Below are 20917 nucleotides of genomic sequence, written 5' to 3' on the forward strand. Positions count from 1 at the left end.
CTGCAGCAAGCAGCCCAGTAATTGATATGTCGCTGGAATCAGGGTCTCTGCCCCTAAATCACGCTGCTCTCAGATGGGGTAGCAAAAACTTGGTTACGGATTCCCTTTGAATTCTGTATATTGTGTCATTGACTCACTTCTAGCTCAGTTACTATTAATAGTAGATTTGTATCCAAAAATACTTTATACAATCAGCATGTGACCTTTCCAATAACAGTTAAAGAAGATGTCTTAGATCAGACAAAATTGGGCCAAAGGTAAGTAAGTAAGCATTAATTACCTGCTGAAGCCCCTGTAGATAACCCTGATGTAACCTGAAAGATAACAAAAACTAGTTAGATTATACTCACCTGGGGGGTGGTCTGGTGCAGTCTGGTCCGATGGGTGTCGCGGTCCGGGTCCAGCCCCTCCCATCTTCATGCGATGACGTCCTCTTCCTTGCTTCCTGTCGTGGCTCCTGCACAGGCGTACTTTATCTGCCCTGTTGAGGGCAGAGCAAAGTACTACAGTGCGCAGGTGCCGGGCCTGTCTGACCTTTCCCGGCGCCTGCGCACTGCAGTACATTGCGCTGCCCTCAACAGGGCATACAAAGTACGCCTGCGCAGGACTCGCATTGCACGCGCAAGCGTGACATCGGCCATAGAGGGAACACGGAGCAGCTACAGTAAGTACACCCCTTGAAGCACGCCACAACACTTTAATTGACAGCTTGCACTGCACTGATACACTGCAGAGTACTCAGCGGTGACTGTAGTCCCCCCCATGCATGCCCTTGTAACTGAAAGCCCTCAACTCCCGGGATTAATAAAGTTAATTTTCTCCCAGCAGCTGTGTTTCAGTAAAGCAGCCAGAAACTACAGTATTGTAACAACATAAGGCTATGTTCACATATGTTTTTGCTTTGTTTTTTTTGCAAATTAAAATCTGCGCTTTTCAGTACCAGCCAAAGCTATGAGCTTTGTTTTTTTTCCTGACTGAATTGGTAAATTGCTTTTATTTTAAAACTGCATGTCACTTCTTTTAGCGTTTTTGCAGCCTTTTCACCCATAGAAAGCAAAGAGTAAGGCCACATGCACACATTGAGGATTTGGTAAGTTTTTTACCTCAGTAATTGTAAGTCAACACCAGGACTGGAACAATCAGAGGAAAAGTATAAGGCCGGCCTCACACTAGCGAGTTTTACGGACGTATGAGCGCATAAACTACGTCCGTAAAATTCGCATTACACACGGCCCAATGAATCTCTATGGCCCAGCTCCTATCTGCCGTATATTACGCATCCATAATATACGGTCTTGTACGGCCGTAGAAAATCGCAGCATGCTGCGTTTGTCACCGTATTGCGCAAAACAATCGCCAATGAAAGTCTATGGGGGCGAGAAAAATACGGATTCCACACGGACCAGCAGTGTGACTTGCGAGAAATACGCAGCGGTGTTAGTGAAAAGCCGGTAAATCAATTGCCGGCTTTTCATTTCTCCTTCCCAAACCCGACATGATATGGGACATGGTTTACATACAGTAAACCATCTCATATCCCCTTTTTTTTGCAAATTCCACACAACTAATGTTAGTAGTGTGTATGTGCAAAATTTGGGTGCTGTAGCTGCTAAAATAAAGGGTTAAATGGTGGAAAAAATTGGCGTGGGCTCCCGCGCAATTTTCTCCGCCAGAGTGGTAAAGCCAGTGACTGAGGGCAGATATTAATAGCCAGGAGAGGGTCCATGGTTGTTAGCCGGAGTATTACCACAGCAGCGCGTGTTGCTTCATATAAGCAGCAGAATCCAACGTAAGGCAAACTGTGTTTAATATATGCAGCTTGAACTGGAACAAAATAAGAAAGCTTTGACAGTAACTACCGATATAATCTAGTCCATGTAACACATGTCTCTCTGTGAAGGAAACAGCAGCAGAATGATGCAATCAGTGAGTGTCCTGAGACCTCTTTTTTTTTTTATATAAACTTTAACAATCACAGCATAGCTGACAAATGAACACTCATAGACATTCAATGCAGACTACAACAGGAATGGAGTTGTTGCATTTAAACTTATTCCAACACCCCCACTCAACAACTGCTTATCCTGTTAGTCCCATTGCAGTTCTGAATTCTTCAAACTTGGCTCTTCTTCTGGAATTGATCTGACCATATAAGAAAGGCGTTTAGCTGGAATTCCTTTATTTGATCTTTCTGATCTTCTGATCTCCTGAGGTTGGCTTGATTCTTCTGTTTCTTTTTCAGTACTTTCAGAGCATATCCAGACTTCAGTATTTTCTTTGAGATTCTCTTCAATGTCTGGAATCACTGACTGAAATTCTTGTTCCTTAGGTTGAATTATTTGCGTAACCTCATGAAATTTGAGCGATACTGAGTTTTCATCAATCACTACATCTCTGCTGATTGTTACTGTGTTGGTCTGTGGATGCAGGATTCTGTATCCTTTCTGAGTTTCACTGTACCCCACAAGAACTCCTTCCTTTGCATGAGATTCCCACTTAGAACGTTTTTCTTTGGGAACATGCACAAAAGTTTTGCTTCCGAATATCCTGAGATGCTTCAGGTTGGGCTTCTCACAGTTCCATAACTCATATGGAGTTTTACTTGTAGCTTTACTTGGCAGTCGATTTTGAAGATAGGTAGCAGTCATGATGGCTTCTCCCCAATATGTTGTAGGTAGGTTTCCATCAAATAGCATACTTCTTCCACTTTCACAAAGAGTTCGGTTCTTTCTCTCTGCTGTGCCATTCTGCTCTGGGTTGTATGGAACGGTTGTCTGGAACACGATTCCATTCTTTTTCAGGATGGTTTGCACTTTACCACTTGTATATTCAGTTCCATTATCTGCTCGCAGTACCTTTGGTATTCTTCCAAATTTGTTAAGAACTGCAGCAAGATATTCTTCAAGTTTCTGTGGAACTTCATCTTTACTTTGAAGTAGGTAAGTAACAGTATATCTGGAATAATCATCAATGAATGTGAGAAAATATCTCTTCTTGCTGGGAGTAAGAACACTCATTGGACCACACACATCTGTATGTATCAAATCCAGTATCTGTGCAGATTTAGTAGTGCTTACTTTAGGAAACGATTTTCTGGACATTTTCCCTTTTAGGCAACTTGTGCACTTCATTGTTTGATTACACTGGTTGATTGCAATACCATTTGCAAGTTGAGCTAGTTTCTTTACTGCTTCTGGATCTCTGTGGCCTAGGCGTCTGTGCCACACATGAATACAGTCCTTATGAAAATCTTGTCTAGCACTGTAAACAGTTTCATTGCATTTCAGCTGATAAAGTTCATCTTTGATTTTTCCTTCGGCAAGGGTATGACCCTTCTTTGAAATGATGCATCTGTCATCCTTAAATGTAACTATATTTCCTTGTTGTGCAAGCTTCTTTACAGATAAAAGGTTACTTTCAAGTTTGGGAACATACAGCACGTCTTTAACTGGGATTTTTCTGACTTGTGCTGAGGATTGAACTTGACAATGGAAATAACCATCTCCTATTCCTTCTGATGTCATATAGTGACCATTAGCTAAAATTACCTTTTCAGACTTGCTTTCATCTAGATTAATGAAGAAATCCTTATCACGTGTCATGTGAGCAGTCGCTCCAGAGTCAATACACCAAACATGGTTTGCATATGGGCTTGTGCTGACCCCAAATGCAGTCGCAATACATGCATCTTCCTTCTTTACAGCTGTTTTAACCTTTTGATGACTGTCCTGCTTTTTAAACTGATTCATTCTTGCTTTCCACACTCTGCAGTCTGCTTTAAGGTGACCAGGCTTTTTACAGACAAAACATTCACGAGTTTCCTTTAAATGACTCTGAGCTTTAGAAAAGTACTGTGTCTTTAATGCTGTTTCTGCTTTGCATATATTATTGCTAATAGTCTCTGACTTTCTCTTGTATTCATCTGCAAGTTTCCCTTTCACATATTCTAGTGTGAGTTCATCATCTGGTCTGGCATCTAATGCAGTCACAAGCGTGTCATAACTTTCTGGAAGACCACTTAATAGTAATGCAGCAACATGAAAATCTTTAATTTCTTCACCAATACCCCTTAGGCGCTCCACAATCTCTAGGGTGTTTCTGATATAGTCCTGCATATGCTGGCCATCACTTAATTTAGACTGATACAGCTTTCTCATAAGATATAGCTTATTGCTGAGATTTGACCTTTCATGCACTTTCTGTAATTCTTCCCACATTTTCTTTGCAGTATCACATTTGCATACATGTACAATCTGGTTATCATCTATGCTGAGGGAAATAGTGCTTTGTGCTTTCTGATCAGTCTCTAGCCAATCACCCGGTACTGGGTCAGGCACAGGCTGTTCAATACATTTCCATGTACCCTCTCTTATAAGTAACATCTTTACCTTGAATTTCCAGGAGCTGTAATTGTGATTTGTGAGACTTGGCACTGTGTACTTCACTGCATTCCTTTCTGTAGACATTCTTGTCTCTTGTACCTCTTTTTTTTGTTTGTTACTGGCCCTTTAAGCTGCGCTGTCCGGTGCTCTGTACACTGCGGTACCTTTGCGTTCCGGTGTCCTTGTATTCCGGGGGTTCCTCTGTGCTGTCTGCGCTTGGCTCGCTGCTTATTCCGGTGACTGGGCTTTTTACCATTTACTTTCCGGTGGCTGGGCCCATAACCTGTTAGCCGGAGTATTACCACAGCAGCGCGTGTTGCTTCATATAAGCAGCAGAATCCAACGTAAGGCAAACTGTGTTTAATATATGCAGCTTGAACTGGAACAAAATAAGAAAGCTTTGACAGTAACTACCGATATAATCTAGTCCATGTAACACATGTCTCTCTGTGAAGGAAACAGCAGCAGAATGATGCAATCAGTGAGTGTCCTGAGACCTCTTTTTTTTTTTATATAAACTTTAACAATCACAGCATAGCTGACAAATGAACACTCATAGACATTCAATGCAGACTACAACAGGAATGGAGTTGTTGCATTTAAACTTATTCCAACAATGGTTATTGGCCCCCCCTGGCTACAAACATCTGCCCCCAGCCACCCCAGAAAAGGCACATCTGGAAGATGCGCCTATTCTGGCACTTGGCCACTCTCTTCCCACTCCCGTGTAGCGGTGGGATATGGGGTAATGAAGGGTTAATGTCACCTTGCTATTGTAAGGTGACATTAAGCCAGATTAATAATGGAGAGGCGTCAATTATGTCACCTATCCATTATTAATCCAAGCGAGGGTCTTCAGGTGGATTGAGAGAGCAATAAAATATTAAAACAACCTGTGTGTTTATTTCATTAAAATAATTTATAATAATGTGTGTGTGTTTTTTAACCCTTTCATCCCGCTACACGGGAGTGGGAAGAGAGTGGCCAAGTTCAATTCAAGTTTCAATTCAAAACGTGTAGACAATAAAAAATACGCACATTATCCTAGTGTGGACCTGGATTTATTACCATCTACCAGCAGCGCAGATTTTCTCTACTTTTTTCTTTCCATGTATTTCTACTTGGTCCCTGGATCTGTGGACCTGCTGCATATAAATGATATGTGAAAACAACATTACCAGGTTAGCATAACCTTTAATTATTTGATCTATTTTAACCAGATAAGACCCTGTTACGCATGACCAATTCAACTCCCCACACTGTTTTTACATTTAGAATTGTGTATTTTATCATAAACTCCTATGAACCTTTTTGTTCACTATTTTTTCAGACAAAAATCTTTTCCCACTAAATATTTTCATCAAATTGCCATTTTTTCCCAAAATGTTTTGGTCTTGGTTTGATGGCCGAACACCTTCAATTGTTCCTGCTTGTATGGTGCAAGCAAAGCTGGACTTTTGGATCCTGAAAAACACTGCAAAACGATAGCAAAAACTCAGCAAGAAAAGCAGCAAAAAAAGCCAGTAAAACCTTCTTTTTGTCTGCAGCTTTTTTTACTGCCAAGAGATCAGGTTTTGGCTTAAAAAAAAAAGCAGCAAAAAAGCAACGCCTAAGGCTACTTTCACACTAGCGTCGTTTGGCCTCCGTCGAAATGCGTCGTTTTGGAGAAAAAACGCATCCTGCAAAAGTGCTTGCAGGAAGCGTTTTTTCTCCATTGACTTGCAATAGCGACGCATTGCGACGGATTGCCACACGTCGCATCCGTCGTGCAACGGATGCGTCGTGCTTTGGCGGACCGTCGGCACAAAAAAACGCTACATGTAACGTTTTTTTGTGCTGACGGTCCGCCATTTCCGACCGCGCATGCGCGGCCGGAACTCCGCCCCCTCCTCCCCGGACCTTACAATGGGGCAGTGGATGCGCTGAAAAACTGCATCCGCTGCCCCCGTTGTGCGGCGCTTGCACAGTATGCGTCGGTACGTCGGGCTGACGCAACACGACGGCCCCGTACCGACGCTAGTGTGAAAGTAGCCTAAGGCTATGTTGATATGTTGCGTTTTGCCGATTTTCTTTTCTGCAGGCGACACCTGCTCTCTTGACAGTCAAGAATTTGATAACAAAAAGCAGGTTTTGGTAAATTTTTGCTGCTTTTTTTGGTGTATGTTTTCATGCAGATTACGTGTGCCATTTGTCTACAGTACATGTTTACTACATTTTAATCCAGCAAAAACACAACAAAAATGCAGCAAAAATGCAGGGTTGTGTTTTAGTCAGCGTTTTTGTAATTTTTCATTGCTTTCTATGGGGAAAATTGCTGCAAAAATGATCAAAGAAGTGACATGCTGCAGATTTAATAAAGCAGCAGTTTTCCTATTAAGGCTACTTTCACACTAGCGTCGTACGACGCACGTCGCAATGCGTCATGTAGGGGAAAAAACGCATCCTGCAAAGTTGTCTGCAGGATGCGTTTTCTACCCATAGAGTAACATTAGCGACGCATTGTGATGCATTGCCACACGTCGCAACCATCGTGCATGTAACGTTTTTTGGTGCGTCGTGTCCGCCATTTTCGCCCCCTCCTCCCCGCAACTCACAATGGGGCAGCGGATGCGTTGAAAAACAGTATGCGTCGGTACGTAGGCCTAAGTCAGGAAAAAAAGCAAATGTGAGCTTAACATTTCTGAAATCTCATTGTTTTAGCTGGTACTGTAAAAAACAACTTTTAATTTGCATAGAAAAATGCAGCAATGTATGAACAAAGCCTTAACCAGATTAACCTTACATCTGCAGGTACACAGTATTTGGGGACATGACAGGTTCTCTTCAGTGGTCTTAGTTTGGTATTATATGCATAATATGCACAGTACTGTGCATAGGTTTTAGACAGATATGGAAAACAAAATGCTGTAAAGCAAGAATGCTTTTAAACATTTTTTAAAATTTATATATTTTTTATACACCTGCTACAAACTTTTGCACAATATTGTAGTTGTGAATGTTCATGATCCTTAGGCCAGCGTCAAACTAGCGAGTTTTACGGACGTATGAGAGGTGCAGAAAATACGGATTGCATACGGTACAATGATTCTCTATGGCCCAGCTCCTATCTGCCGTATTTTACTGATCCGTATTATACGGTCTTGTACGGCCATAGAAAATCGCAGCATGCTGCGTTTGTCAGCGTATTGCACAAAAAAATCGCCAATGAAAGTCTATGGAGGCGAGAAAAATACGGATTACACACGGACCATGCGTGTGACTTGCGAGAAGTACGCAGTGGTGTTCTATTGAAAAGCCGGCAATTCAGTGCGGTGTACAGTAAAATCGCACTGACAGAATAGAATAGAATAGAATAGAATAGGTAGAATAAATGTGTACACATAGAATAGCTGGAAACTTTTCAGAATATTTTCCCAGGCTCGAGTTCATATGAGTTCATCCAGCAGAGGGCGTATCACCGCAACTCGAGATAACTACAGGACATTCCCCTGCATTCCATTCATTCACAAAGTTTTACAGACAGGAGCACAGCTGCATTAGCAGAGCTCCTGGGTGTAAAATTATTTAACCCCTTCAGATGGATTTACAGCGTGGGACAAAACTGAACGTCGGAAGGTATGGAATATTGTTGTTTATTTTTTTGAACTTTGTTTCAGGTGACAAGGGTCTTGAGGTGGATTAAGTGTATATTAAAATATTAAAACACCATGTGTCTTTATTTAATTATATATATATATATATATTAATTCATACTTTTTAAGAATGTGTGTGTGTTTAATTAACCATTTCGTACTATTGGATTAATAAAGGATAGGTGTCTCACTGACACATTATATATATATATATATATACACTCACCGGCCACTTTATTAGGTACACCATGCTAGTAACGGGTTGGACCCCCTTTTGCCTTCAGAACTGCCTCAATTCTTCGTGGCATAGATTCAACAAGGTGCTGGAAGCATTCCTCAGAGATTTTGGTCCATATTGACATGATGGCATCACACAGTTGCCGCAGATTTGTCGGCTGCACATCCCAAAGATGCTCCATACAAGGCAGGATGGATCCATGCTTTCATGTTGTTTATGCCAAATTCTGACCCTACCATCCGAATGTCGCAGCAGAAATCGAGACTCATCAGACCAAGCAACGTTTTTCCAATCTTCTACTGTCCAATTTCGATGAGCTTGTACAAATTGTAGCCTCAGTTTCCTGTTCTTAGCTGAAAGGAGTGGTACCCGGTGTGGTCTTCTGCTGCTGTAGCCCATCTGCCTCAAAGTTCGACGCACTGTGCGTTCAGAGATGCTCTTAGGCCTACCTTGGTTGTAACGGGTGGCGATTTGAGTCACTGTTGCCTTTCTATCAGCTCGAACCAGTCTGCCCATTCTCCTCTGACCTCTGGCATCAACAAGGCATTTCCGCCCACAGAACTGCCGCTCACTGGATTTTTTTTCTTTTTCGGACCATTCTCTGTAAACCCTAGAGATGGTTGTGCGTGAAAATCCCAGTAGATCAGAAGTTTCTGAAATACTCAGACCAGCCCTTCTGGCACCAACAACCATGCCACGTTCAAAGGCACTCAAATCACCTTTCTTCCCCATACTGATGCTCGGTTTGAACTGCAGGAGATTGTCTTGACCATGTCTACATGCCTAAATGCACTGAGTTGCTGCCATGTGATTGGCTGATTAGAAATTAAGTGTTAACAAGAAGTTGGACAGGTGTACCTAATAAAGTGGCCAGTGAGTGTATATATATATATATATATATATATATATATATATATATATATATATATATATATATATATATATATATACACTGTGTTCCAAATTATTATGCACAAAGAGTTTAGGAGTGATAAGGTTAGAATTTTTTTGTTTGTCATTTAAACTCATTGATGGTGATGTCTGTCAGGGCTCTTTATATCACTGAAAGCAATTGCAGATACCTGTGCACATTAGTTTGGCAGGTGTGTCCAAATAAAGGCAAGACTACTTAAGAAGGCTGTTCCACATTATTAAGCAGCCTACATTTTTTGCCAAAATGGGAAAGAAAAAGGATGTGTCGGCTGCTGAGAAGCAACAAATTGTGGAGTATTTAGGTCAAGGCATGACTACAATCAACATTGCCAAGACACTTCATCGTGATCATCGCACAATCAAGAAGTATGTAGCTGATTCCCAGCACAGACGTGTGCGTGCTGATAAGGAAAAATTGAGGACTCTTTCCAACAGGCAATTGTGTAAGTTTAAAAGAGCAGCTGCAAAAATGCCTTGTCATAGCAGCAGACAAGTTTTTGAAGCTGCTGGTGCCTCCAACGTCCCCAGAACAACAAGATGCAGGGTCCTTCAGAGGTTTGCAGCTGTGAATAAGCCATCCTGTCGACCACCTCTATCCACTGCACACAAGCAGAAACGGCTCCAGTGGGCCAAACGATACATGAAGACTGACTTCCAAACTGTTTTGTTCACCGATGAGTGCCGTGCAACGCTCGATGGTCCAGATGGATGGAGTGGAGGATGGCTGGTTGCTGGACACCCCATGAAAACACAGCTAAGGCTCCAACAAGGAGGAGGTGGAGTAACGTTTTGGGCTGGAATCATGGGGAAAGAGATTGTCGGCCCCTTTATGATCCCTGAAGGGGTAAAGATGAACTCCATAATCTATGTGGAGTTTCTAAAACAACACTTCCTGCCATGATTCAAGAGGAAGAACCGTGCTTTCCGCAGCAAGATCATTTTCATGCATGATAATGCACCGTCTCATGCTGCAAAAAACACATCTGCATCTCTGGCTGCTATGGGCATAAAAGAGGACAAACTTATGGTGTGGCCACCATCTTCCCCTGACCTCAACCCCATTGAGAACCTCTGGAGCATCATCAAAAGGAGTGTCTATGATGGCGGGAGGCAGTTCACATCCAAGCAACAGCTCTGGGAGGGTATTCTGTCCACATGCAAAACAACTGAAGCAGAAACCATCCAAAAACTGACAAATTCAATGGACGAGAGAGTTCAGAAGCTTCTTTCGAACAAGGGGTCCTATGTGCAAATGTAACATCACCTAAAATAAAGTTTTCACTTGAAAACTGTTTGATTTCATTTTGTAATAAGCTGATAATTCTTATAACTTCACAATTGATCATTTTTTTGTTCAAAATAAAAAAAAAGGTTGAAAACTCTGCTGTGCATAATAATTTGGAACATGCATTTTGAGTGTTTATTTTTTTTTTAAAGATACTGCTTTCATAGGCAGTTTGTTCCAAAACATTGCAATTATATTAGAATAGTAGATGACTGGAAAATAACAATGACTTCAATTCAGATAGGTAATTTAGAGAAAATATGAGGAAATATTATTTGCATAATAATTTGAAACACAGTGTATATATATATATATACCTATTCTATGTGTACACATTTATTCTACCTATTCTATTCTAACCTGTCAGTGTGATTTTACTGTACACCGCACTGAATTGCCGGCTTTTCTATAGAACACAGGTGCGTATTTCTCGCAAGTCACACGCATGGTCCGTGTGTAATCCGTATTTTTCTCGCCCCCATAGACTTTCATTGGCGATTTTTTTGCTCAATACGCTGACAAACGCAGCATGCTGCGATTTTCTACGGCCGTACAAGACCATATAATACGGATCAGTAAAATACGGCAAATAGGAGCTGGGCCACAGAGAATCATTGTACCGTATGCAATCCGTATTTTCTGCACCTCTCACACGTCCGTAAAACTCACTAGTCTGACGCCGGCCTAACAGGCATTATGTTATTACATTTAATGGCATAGTTTTGAAATGCTAGTAGAAAGAAAGCCATGAGCTATGTAATACATACTAATAAAAGTTATAGAAAAAATCACTGCAGTCATTATGTACCCCCGAGGTATAGCACTACAGTCATAATGTAGAGGTATAGCACTACAGTCATAATGTACCCCTTAGATAGAGCACTACAGTCATAATGTACCCCCGAGGTATAGCACTATAGTCATAATATACCCATAAGGTATAGCAATACAGTCATAATATACCCCCGAGGTATAGCGCTACAGTCATAATGTACCCCCGAAGTATAGCACTATAGTCATAATATACCCCGGAGGTATAGCACTACACTCATAATGTACCTCGAGGTATAACACTACAGTCATAACATACCCCCGAGACATAGCACTACAGTCATAATGTACTCCCGAGGTATGACAACCACAGGAGTCTCCTGCAGACCCTGGGTTGTCATTCCAACCCATCGGCGACCCGCGGTCATGTGACACGGGCGCCGATGTGCGGGGTTTATGATGCGCTTCCTGTGCATGCATGTTAAATGTCACTGTCAGAGTTTGACAGCAGCATTTAACATGTTAACAGCTGTGGGTGGATCGTGATTCCACCCGTGGCTGTTAGGGGCACATGCCAACTAGTCAGATCAGCTGTTACGTGCCGGATACGGCGTGGGCTCATCGCCGGAGCCCGCACCAAACAGGGGGTGGCATCCAATGTCGGATATATCCGTCATTGGACGTTAAGAGTTTAAATTGCTAATGACACTATCAAATTCATTGAGAAGTACATCAACAAAAGAATAATAGGATTGTCATGATCCAGGTTGGGATTTGGGTTCTGCTTTTCCTCCCTCGGCCTGGTCATGTGGAATTTAACCTTCTCTGGATGAGTTTTTTGAGGCCCTGAGGCTGATTTATGATGAACCGGACTGAGTCAGATTGGCAGAGGATACAATAATGGGTCTCTCTCAGGGAAAGCTCTCTGCCAAATGGTACTGTTCGGAATTTAGGCGATGGTCCCCAGAGTTGTCCTGGAACGACTTGGCACTCAGGTGCCAATTCCAAAGGGGATTATCTGATCATCTTAAAGATGCGCTGGCCCTCCATCCACTGCCCAGTTCTCTGGAGGAGGCAATGATGCAGGCCATCCATATGGATCGGAGACCCAGGGAGAGGGGAGTCATGCAACGGGAGGCCCCTTTGATCTCGGTCAAGCCAGAGTTTGTGCATCAAGTGGAACCTATGGAGGTAGGGGCCATCACCTTCAAAGAAAAGGAGAGGAGACGGTGATGGGAAGGCAAGCTCTGTTTCTACTGTGGAGCTCCGGCATATTGGAAGAAGGACTGTCCCTCTTGTGCTCCGACCTCCAAGATGTCAGGAAATGACTAAGTCTGGGTAACTGTCGAGGAGGTTACCCAGACTCTCAGGTACATTTTTCCTCATTTCTTAAAGTACTGCTGAAAATGGAACTTGGTGTTGGGAACCGCTTAGCATTTGTGGACTGTGGGTCATCGGTGAACTTGATTGACTCAAAATTGGTGGCCAACTGTAAGTTAGGGACAGTTAGGTTGGAGACTTTTATGAATGTTGTGGCCATTGATTCTACACCCTTCACTAAGAACGGTATCAATTTTGTGTCTGAAGAGTTTATCCTGAAAGTGGGGGCTGTACATCAGGAGCGCATTTCATGTTTTATCTTGGACAACCTTCCGATGAGGCTGGTGTTGGGGTTTCCCTGGTTACAACTGCACAACCCGGTTATTGACTGGGAATCCTTGGATATTGTAAAATGGGGACCTAATTGTTCCAAAGATTGCTTTGTTTCTGTATCTGTGTCTTCCGTCGGTCTGGAGGGTATTCCGGAGTACCTAAAGGACTTTGAGGATGTGTTCTCCTAAAAGGAGGCTGAGGCTTTTGGAGCACCCCACCAGGGCAGCGGGGTACTCAGTACCAGGTCTGGTCTTAAAGGGGATGTCACGTGGCTGCGACCCGGTCCGTGGCCCTGGGCGTCCAAGTAAAGGGAAAAGTCTTTAAAGGGATTTGTAATGTCTATTGTTCGTGACGCCACCTGTGGTGTTCGGTCAATTGGGACTGACGCTGCTTAAAGGGGTCCTCTGGGGTGATGTTGTTGCAGCAAGAAGGTAACGCTTCCCACAGGTGAAGCAGGGTCCCCAGGGCTCTCAAGGTGTGTGGCAAAGATGGTGCATGCCAACGAATAAGTGGAGGACACAGAGTTTTCAGTCTTTTACCTGGTATACTGATGGTAGCAGTCCTCAGTCCAGGGTACCAGGTGTAGTTTAGTTGTAGTCCGGCTGGTTTGGAGGTAATAAGGGATCCCACTTTAGGTGAGGTCCGTAAGCCTTTCCTACTTGCGCCAGATGGTGAGGTCCCTGCAGCTTAAAGCTTACTGACAGGGTCCCCTCTTTCCTGTCCTAAGACAGATGTCTGTACGATAGGCAGTTTGAGCCTGTTTATAGGATCTCTTAGATGACCTGGCTCTTAGGGTTACTGCTTCACCTCAGACTTATTACAGGCAATTGACATATAGTCTTATGCCCTCCAGTTCTGTCGCGTGACCTGGAGAACAAAACAACCTTGGGCTCCCGGTACCCAGCTTCTGTGCTCTGGCTCTCTTGGTGTCCTTCCTTTCCTCCACTGTGCTTCTTCCCTCTAAGTTCCTTCACAATTCAACTCCTCACAATATCTCTCTTTCCAGGCTTAGCAGCTCCCTCGTGGCTGCTCGGCCCCTACGTCTCCTCCAGACATCCTTCTACTCTTCTCTCCTCTCTCTAAACTCACTACATACTGACTGGCTCCTCCTCCAGACCAGGATACATATAGCTAAGGGACACTCCCCTGAATCCGAGTTCAGAGCTCCCCCTCCTGGCCTAGATTCAGATCTGTTGAATGTAAGTGCCTTACCTGATAGAAAGAATCCCCCTTGCCTCCAAGCATGACATCACCCTCCCCGAAGGGAAGGCAACATCACTGCAGCAACCGGTTACCTGGGGGGCTGCAATCCCCCTCCTGTTAACTCCAGTACTCCCGGACTGGGAAAAGAAAAGAAACATAAACAACAGGTTACTTTAAGACTTACAAAACATTTTTAGAATGCTTGATAACAGGTAAAACAAATTACCGTATATACTCGAGTATAAGTCGACCCAAGTATAAGCCGAGACCCCTAATTTTGCCACAAAAACTGGGAAAACTTAATGACTCGAGTATAAGCCTAGGGTGGAAAATGCAGCAGCTACCACTAAATGTCAAAAATAAAAATAGGTACCAATAAAAGTAAAATTAATTGAGACATCAGTAGGTTAAGTGTTTTGGAATATCCATATTGAATCAGGAGCCCCATATAATGCTCCATACAGTTTATGATGGGCCCCATATAATGCTGCACAAATGTTGATTATGACCCCATAAGATGCTCCATAGAGACATTTGCCCCATACAATGCTGCACAAATGCTGATTATGGCCCCATAAGATGCTCCATACAGACATTTGCCCCACACAATGCTGCACAAATGCTGATTTTGGCCCCATAAGATGCTCCATAGACACATTTGCCCCATATAATGCTGCACAAATGCTGATTATGGCCCCATAAGATGCTCCATAGAGATATTTGCCCCCATATAATGCTGCACAAATGCTGATTATGGCCCCATAAAATGCTCCATAGACACATTTGCCCCGTATAATGCTGCACAAATGCTGATTATATAGATATTTGCCCCATATAATGCTGCATATGGCCCCATAAGATGCTCCATAGAGATATTTGCCCCATATAATGCTGCACATGGCCCCATAAGATGCTCCATAAAAATATTTGCCCCATATAACGCTGCACATGGCCCCATAAGATGCTCCATAGAGATATTTGCCCCATATGCTGTTGCTGTGATAAAAAAAAAATCACATACTCACCTCTTGTCGCTCAGGTCCCTGGCACTTCCTATATTCACCTGTCCCACGTTCCACTGCTGAGCGCCGCTGTGTCTTCCGCGTCCTCTGCATGACTGTTCAGGCAGAGGGCGGCGCGCACACTAATCGAGTCATCGTGCCCTCTGACCTGAGCGTCACTGCAGAGGAGGCGGAAGACGGAGCGGCGCCGACGGTGGAACGTGGGACAGGTGAATATGCCCCCGTTATACTCACCTGCTCCTGGCGCGGTCCCTGCAGGTCCCTGGTTCTCTGGGCGCTGACAGCTTCTTCCTGTATTGAGCGGTCACATGGTACCGCTCATTACAGTAATGAATATGCGGCTCCACCCCTATGGGAGTGGAGTCGGGTCCATATTCATTACTGTAATGAGCGGTACCATGTGACCGCTCAATACAGGAAGAAGCTGTCAGCGCCCGGAGAACCAGGGACCGCGCCAGGAGCAGGTGAGTATTATTAGACAGCTGCCACTCCCCCTCCTCTGCCGACCCCTGGTAATGAATCGAGTATAAGCCCAGAGGGGCAATTTCAGCCTAAAAAATGGGCTGAAATTCTCGGCTTATACTTGAGTATATAGGTTAATAGTAACTTTGGCTTACCTTTATGGAAGGAATTAATTTCTTTAACGTTGCAAACATATTTACTATAAAATGGCTATTACCCCTGCGGGTATACTACTCAGAATTCTCCTTTAATTATCGTGCAAAAATGATCATTAGCCTTTCTGACTATCTTAACACCTTCTGTCGCTTCAAACAATATCAATTACTTTCAAACACAATGCCGTTACCCTCTAAGGGTATACTATCTTCACAATTAGAGTGCATAACTTCTCTCATAACTATCAACTACCTTTTCAGGTATGCTACATCACATATATATATTTTATTCAAAAGTGCAATACTTTAACTGGTCAAAAAGTGCATAATTTAATCTATAAAACTCTCTAGCACATCAAAATTAATGTTAACTTTCTAACTTTTCTCAGTACTGAGGTAGTGCAATTGTATCATTTAAATCAATATTCAAGTCCAACAATCACATTCTTGAACAGCAGCAACGATGCGAGGGACCCGTTATCAAATGCCAATGTAGGTCTTGGGTGAGCTACAAGGCGTATTCAGACCCAGTGTTCTGCCGCGCCAACGGGTTTTGCTTCAGGTCTTTATGTAAACAATCAACATTTAAAGGCAACTTTGGAACCTTCCCTGTAAGGATTCCACGTAAAACCAGTAGAAAGCACGTAAGGAGGTGCCAACAGTACAGTGCAGTACAGTCTGTGAATCATTCACCGTTCATGATTCTATTGCCTTTTCTTTAAACAAATGAACTCTATACCTGTAAACCTGATCTGGTTTAATAAAACTTCCAAACTGGAACAACAAAGGTAGAACTTTCTGTAGTCATATTTAAATTCAAATTAGAGAACAAACTGTTTATTTCCTTTTCCAGGGTAGCTGGGTAGGGCTGTCACTCCCTGGTCGGGGACACTCTGGGTCATACCTCTCCATAGGTACTGCACACCAGGGCCTGCTGGCTAGTTCCAACACCGGTGTCTGAGTGGACTGGTCACGTTTGAGCGTTGGCCTGGCCTGGGCTGCGACTTTTACAGGGGCTGAGGGTGGTACACGCTTTTTGCAATCTAGTACATACCATCCTTTCTCTCCAATGTGATGGATGTAGGTCACACGGTCACCAATATTCAGGTCCCTATCAAGGTGTCCTTCTATTAGGTGAGATTCCACATCCCTCCGGTTAATGAAAATCTCATTGATCATGCCAGCTTCCTTAATAAAGCCCCAGCCTCGTTGCTTATTAAAGATCACGACTTCCCCCAGCCACAGTGATCCTCTCTCTGACCATGGGATCTTACGTACACGGGCCTTTCCTGCCAGATTTTTCTCTTCAAACACCGATGCACGGGCCAAGGACTCCTATCGCTCCCTCTCCTCCCGGCGCCTGCAGTGCTCCTGCCAGGTAATCATGGGGATCTCTGTTATGATGGCCTGGTGGTTAGGAGCACCCAGAATGACCTGATGGTTAAACTGGAAATCGGGACGAGCTCTGGGGAGTGGGAACTCTGCTGACCGCAAACTCTAATCCTATCACACAAACACTAGAAATAGCCGTGGAGCGTACCTAACTCTCCCTAGATGCCTCTTCACAGCCTAAGAGCTAACTACCCCTAAAGATAGAAAATAAGCCTTACCTTGCCTCAGAGAAATTCCCCAAAGGAAAAGGCAGCCCCCACAAATATTGACGGTGAGTTAAGAGGAAAGTCACAAACACAGGAATGAAACAGGTATTAGCAAAGGAGGCCAGTCTTCACTAGATAGGCAGAGGATAGTAAAGAGATCTATGCGGTCAGCACAAAAAAACTACAAAAACCACACAGAGTGTGCAAAAAGCCCTCCACACCGACTCACGGTGTGGAGGTGCCACCCTGCGCCCCCAGAGCTTCCAGCTAGCAAGGAAATATCATGAAAGCAAGCTGGACAGAACTTAGCATGTACTAAGAAATATATTCAGAACACAGTGAACGATAAATGAGCTAGCAATGACTTAGCTTCCGCTGGAACAGTCAGGTCACCAGAGAAATCCAAGAGAGATCTGAACCAGTACTGATACATTGACAGCAGGCATGAGGTAACGATCTGAGTGGAGTTAAATAGAGAAGCCAGCCTAGCGATAAACAAGGGCAGCTGGGAAAGCCAACCTCAAGGATCAGCAGTACCACTCAAAGCCACCCAAGTCCAAGTCCAAGGACCGAACTCACTGAAGTACCATTCATGACCACAGGAGGGAGTCCAAGAACGGAATTCACAACAGATCTCCCCCTGGAGCGTGATCAGGTCCTTCCCTGCGGGTCCCCCTGCAAACACCATGGGCTCTGGAGACCTAGCCTGGGATTCACTTACGGGGATAAGTGGAGATGTCATCTGTCTCTGGATGCTGTCGTCCCGCGTAGTCGGTGGCATGCCGGCCTAGGTGTCGGTGCTGGCGGGACCGGAAAGGGGCCTAGTAAGGCGTCGTCAAGGCTTGGGGTTGGCATGGAGCTGGCAGCTGGGATTCTCTTAAGGTAGGGTGGCATGTCCTCGAGGGCCTCGTACCCCTGGTCGGGTGGCGCATATCGTGGTGGAGGTGAGTCAGAGGCGTCTGTCGGTCCTTTTGCTGTCAGGGTCATCAGGGTCTTGCCCCTTACCTCTGCCTCCAGAGCTCCTGAACTGTTTTCGGCTCTGGACCAGTCAGGGTATGCAGTGGTCATCCGACGAGACCACCCGGCCATGGTCTCCTGCTGTAGGCGCGTGAGTTGCCGGGTCAGCTCCTCCACTTCTCTCTGCAGGAGGTCCGGGTTCATCATCGGTGATGGGTATGGTTCTTGCGGGTCCCACCCGGCAGAGTCCCCTTGCTCCATCCCGCCCTCCCTCTGCCATGCTGATTTCCGGTTCTGCCTCCTCGGTGTTGCTTCCCGCGGTTTCGCTGCACCACGACCGTCTTCGTGGGCAGTTCCTTTTCTTCACTCCGCCATCCCAGATCAGGAGGCGGACCTCTCTGGTTGATGGGCATATTTCTCTCACATAATAATACTGATGAGGGGCGACCATAGTTTTCGTGCTGTTCCTCCAGGTGCCGCCCACGACAACGTGCCCATTTCTTCCTGCATGCCACATGGTGCTATAATGGCGGTGATTTTGGTGTAATTTACAGTTCAATAATCACACAGTTAAGCATGGTCTCCAAGGCGCACATGACCCACTTCCATGGGTCAATCCATCCTGTTCGTGACGCCAAGCTGGAGCACCCCGCCAGGGCAGTGGGGTACTCGGTACTGGGTCCGGTCTTAAAGGGGATGTCACGGTGGCTGCGACCCGGTCCGTGGCCCTGGGCATCCAAGTAAAGGGAAAAGTCTTTAAAGGGATTTGTAATGTCTATTGTTTGTGACACCACCTGTGGTGTTCAGTCAGTTGAGACCGATGCTGTGTAAAGGGGTCCTCTGGGGCGATGTTGTTGCATCAAGATGGTAACGCTTCCCACAGGTGAAGCGGGGTCCCCAGGGCTCCCAAGGTGTGTGGCAAAGATGATGTATGCTGACGAATATGTGGAGGACACAGCGTTTTCAGTCTTTTACCTGGTTTACTGATGATAGCAGTCCTCAGTCCAGGGTACCAGATAAAAGGTAGCTGTAGTCCGGCCACCTTGGAGGTATTAAGGGATCAAACTTTAGGTGAGGTCCGTAAGCCTTTCCTACTTGCGCCAGATGGCAAGGTCCCTGCGGCTTAAAGCTTGCTGACAGGGTCCCCTCTCTCCTGTCCTAAGACAGATGTCTGTACGATAGGCAGTTTGAGGCAGATTGAGCCTGTTTATAGGATCTCTTAGATGACCCAGCTCTTAGGGTTACTGCTTCACCTCAGACTTGTTACAGGCAATTGACATATAGTCCAATGCCCTCCGGTTCTGTCATGCATCCTTGAGAGCAACACAACCTCAGGCTCCCGGTACCCGGCTTCTGCGCTCTGGCTCTGAGGGTGTCCTTCTGCTGTTCCCCTCCTGAGCCCTTCCCTCCACTGTGCTTCTTCCCTCTAAGCTCCTTCACAATTCAACTCCTCATGATATCTCTCTTTCCAGGGGTAGTAGCTCCCTCGTGGCTGCTCGGGACCTATGTCTCCTCCAGATGGCCTTCTACTCTCCTCTCCTCTCTCCAAACTCACTACAAACTGACTGGCTCCTCCTCCAGACCAGGATACATATAGCTAAGGGAAGTTCCCCTGAATCCTACTTCAGAGCTCCCCCTACTGGCCTAGATTCAGATCTGTTGAATGTAAGTCCCTTATCTGATAGAAAGAATCCCCCTTGTCTCCAAGCATGACATCACCCTCCCCGAAGGGAAGGCAACATCACTGCAGCAACTGGTTACCTGGCATGCTGCGCTTTACCACCACACCGCTCATTTGATTGCACTATACTGTAGAACTGATTCCTAATTCTAAATTACCCAAGGCCAATTGTATAACCTCTCTGGTCCGGAGCGAGCTGCCATGAAAGAGTACACTCCCTGACAGAAGTTATGTGGCTTATCCATGTTATGTAAATAAAAGCTTATAACCTGATGTTAAATTCATCCATTGGGTGTATAAATTATTATTTTGAAAGCTGAAACCCTCTGAAATGTGGTTTAGGTTAAGAAAATAAATTGGCATCGATGCAGAAATCTTGATCAGTTAATGGACACAGAATGGTCAGATTTTGGCAAGACAAAAGTTCTGTCGCCCACAAAAAGTAATGTGATATTAAAACAATTAATTACCTTAAAATACAAATATATGTTGCATAACATTGGTGAATTAAGTTGTAGTGCTATTAGAGTCATATTTAATATTTTGTGTGACTTCCTTGAGCTTAAAGGACTGCATCCATGCGGTTCAACAATGATTCATACAATTTATTAATTAAGTCATCAGGAATAGCAAAGAATGCAGTCTTACATGCCTCCCAGAATTCATCAAGATTTTTTGGTTTTGTCTTCCAAGCTTCCTCTTTCATCCTACCCCAAACATGCTCAATGATGTTCCTGTCTGGTGACTGGGCTGGCCAGTCCTTGAGCACCTTGATCTTTTTTTGCCTGGAGGAACTTTGTTGTAGAGATGGATGTATGAAATGGAGCACCATACTGCTGCAGAATTTGACCCCTTTTATGATTTGGAATATAAGAGGTAGCTAATACCTCTTGATATTTTAGGCTATTGATATTGCCTTCCACCTTGCAAATGTTTCGCACACCC

At 44.4% G+C, this 20917-nt stretch overlaps 1 protein-coding gene across 1 annotated transcript in view; it reads left to right on the top strand.

Moving 5' to 3' along the window:
• The window catches only part of LOC143765232 (lysosomal protective protein-like), a 96913-nt gene that overhangs the window by 20741 nt on the left and 55255 nt on the right, over positions 1-20917 (top strand). The gene's annotated exons all lie outside the window — the stretch shown is intronic.

The sequence above is a fragment of the Ranitomeya variabilis genome, chromosome 4 (genome assembly GCF_051348905.1).
Source record: "Ranitomeya variabilis isolate aRanVar5 chromosome 4, aRanVar5.hap1, whole genome shotgun sequence".
Taxonomy (NCBI): domain Eukaryota; kingdom Metazoa; phylum Chordata; class Amphibia; order Anura; family Dendrobatidae; genus Ranitomeya; species Ranitomeya variabilis.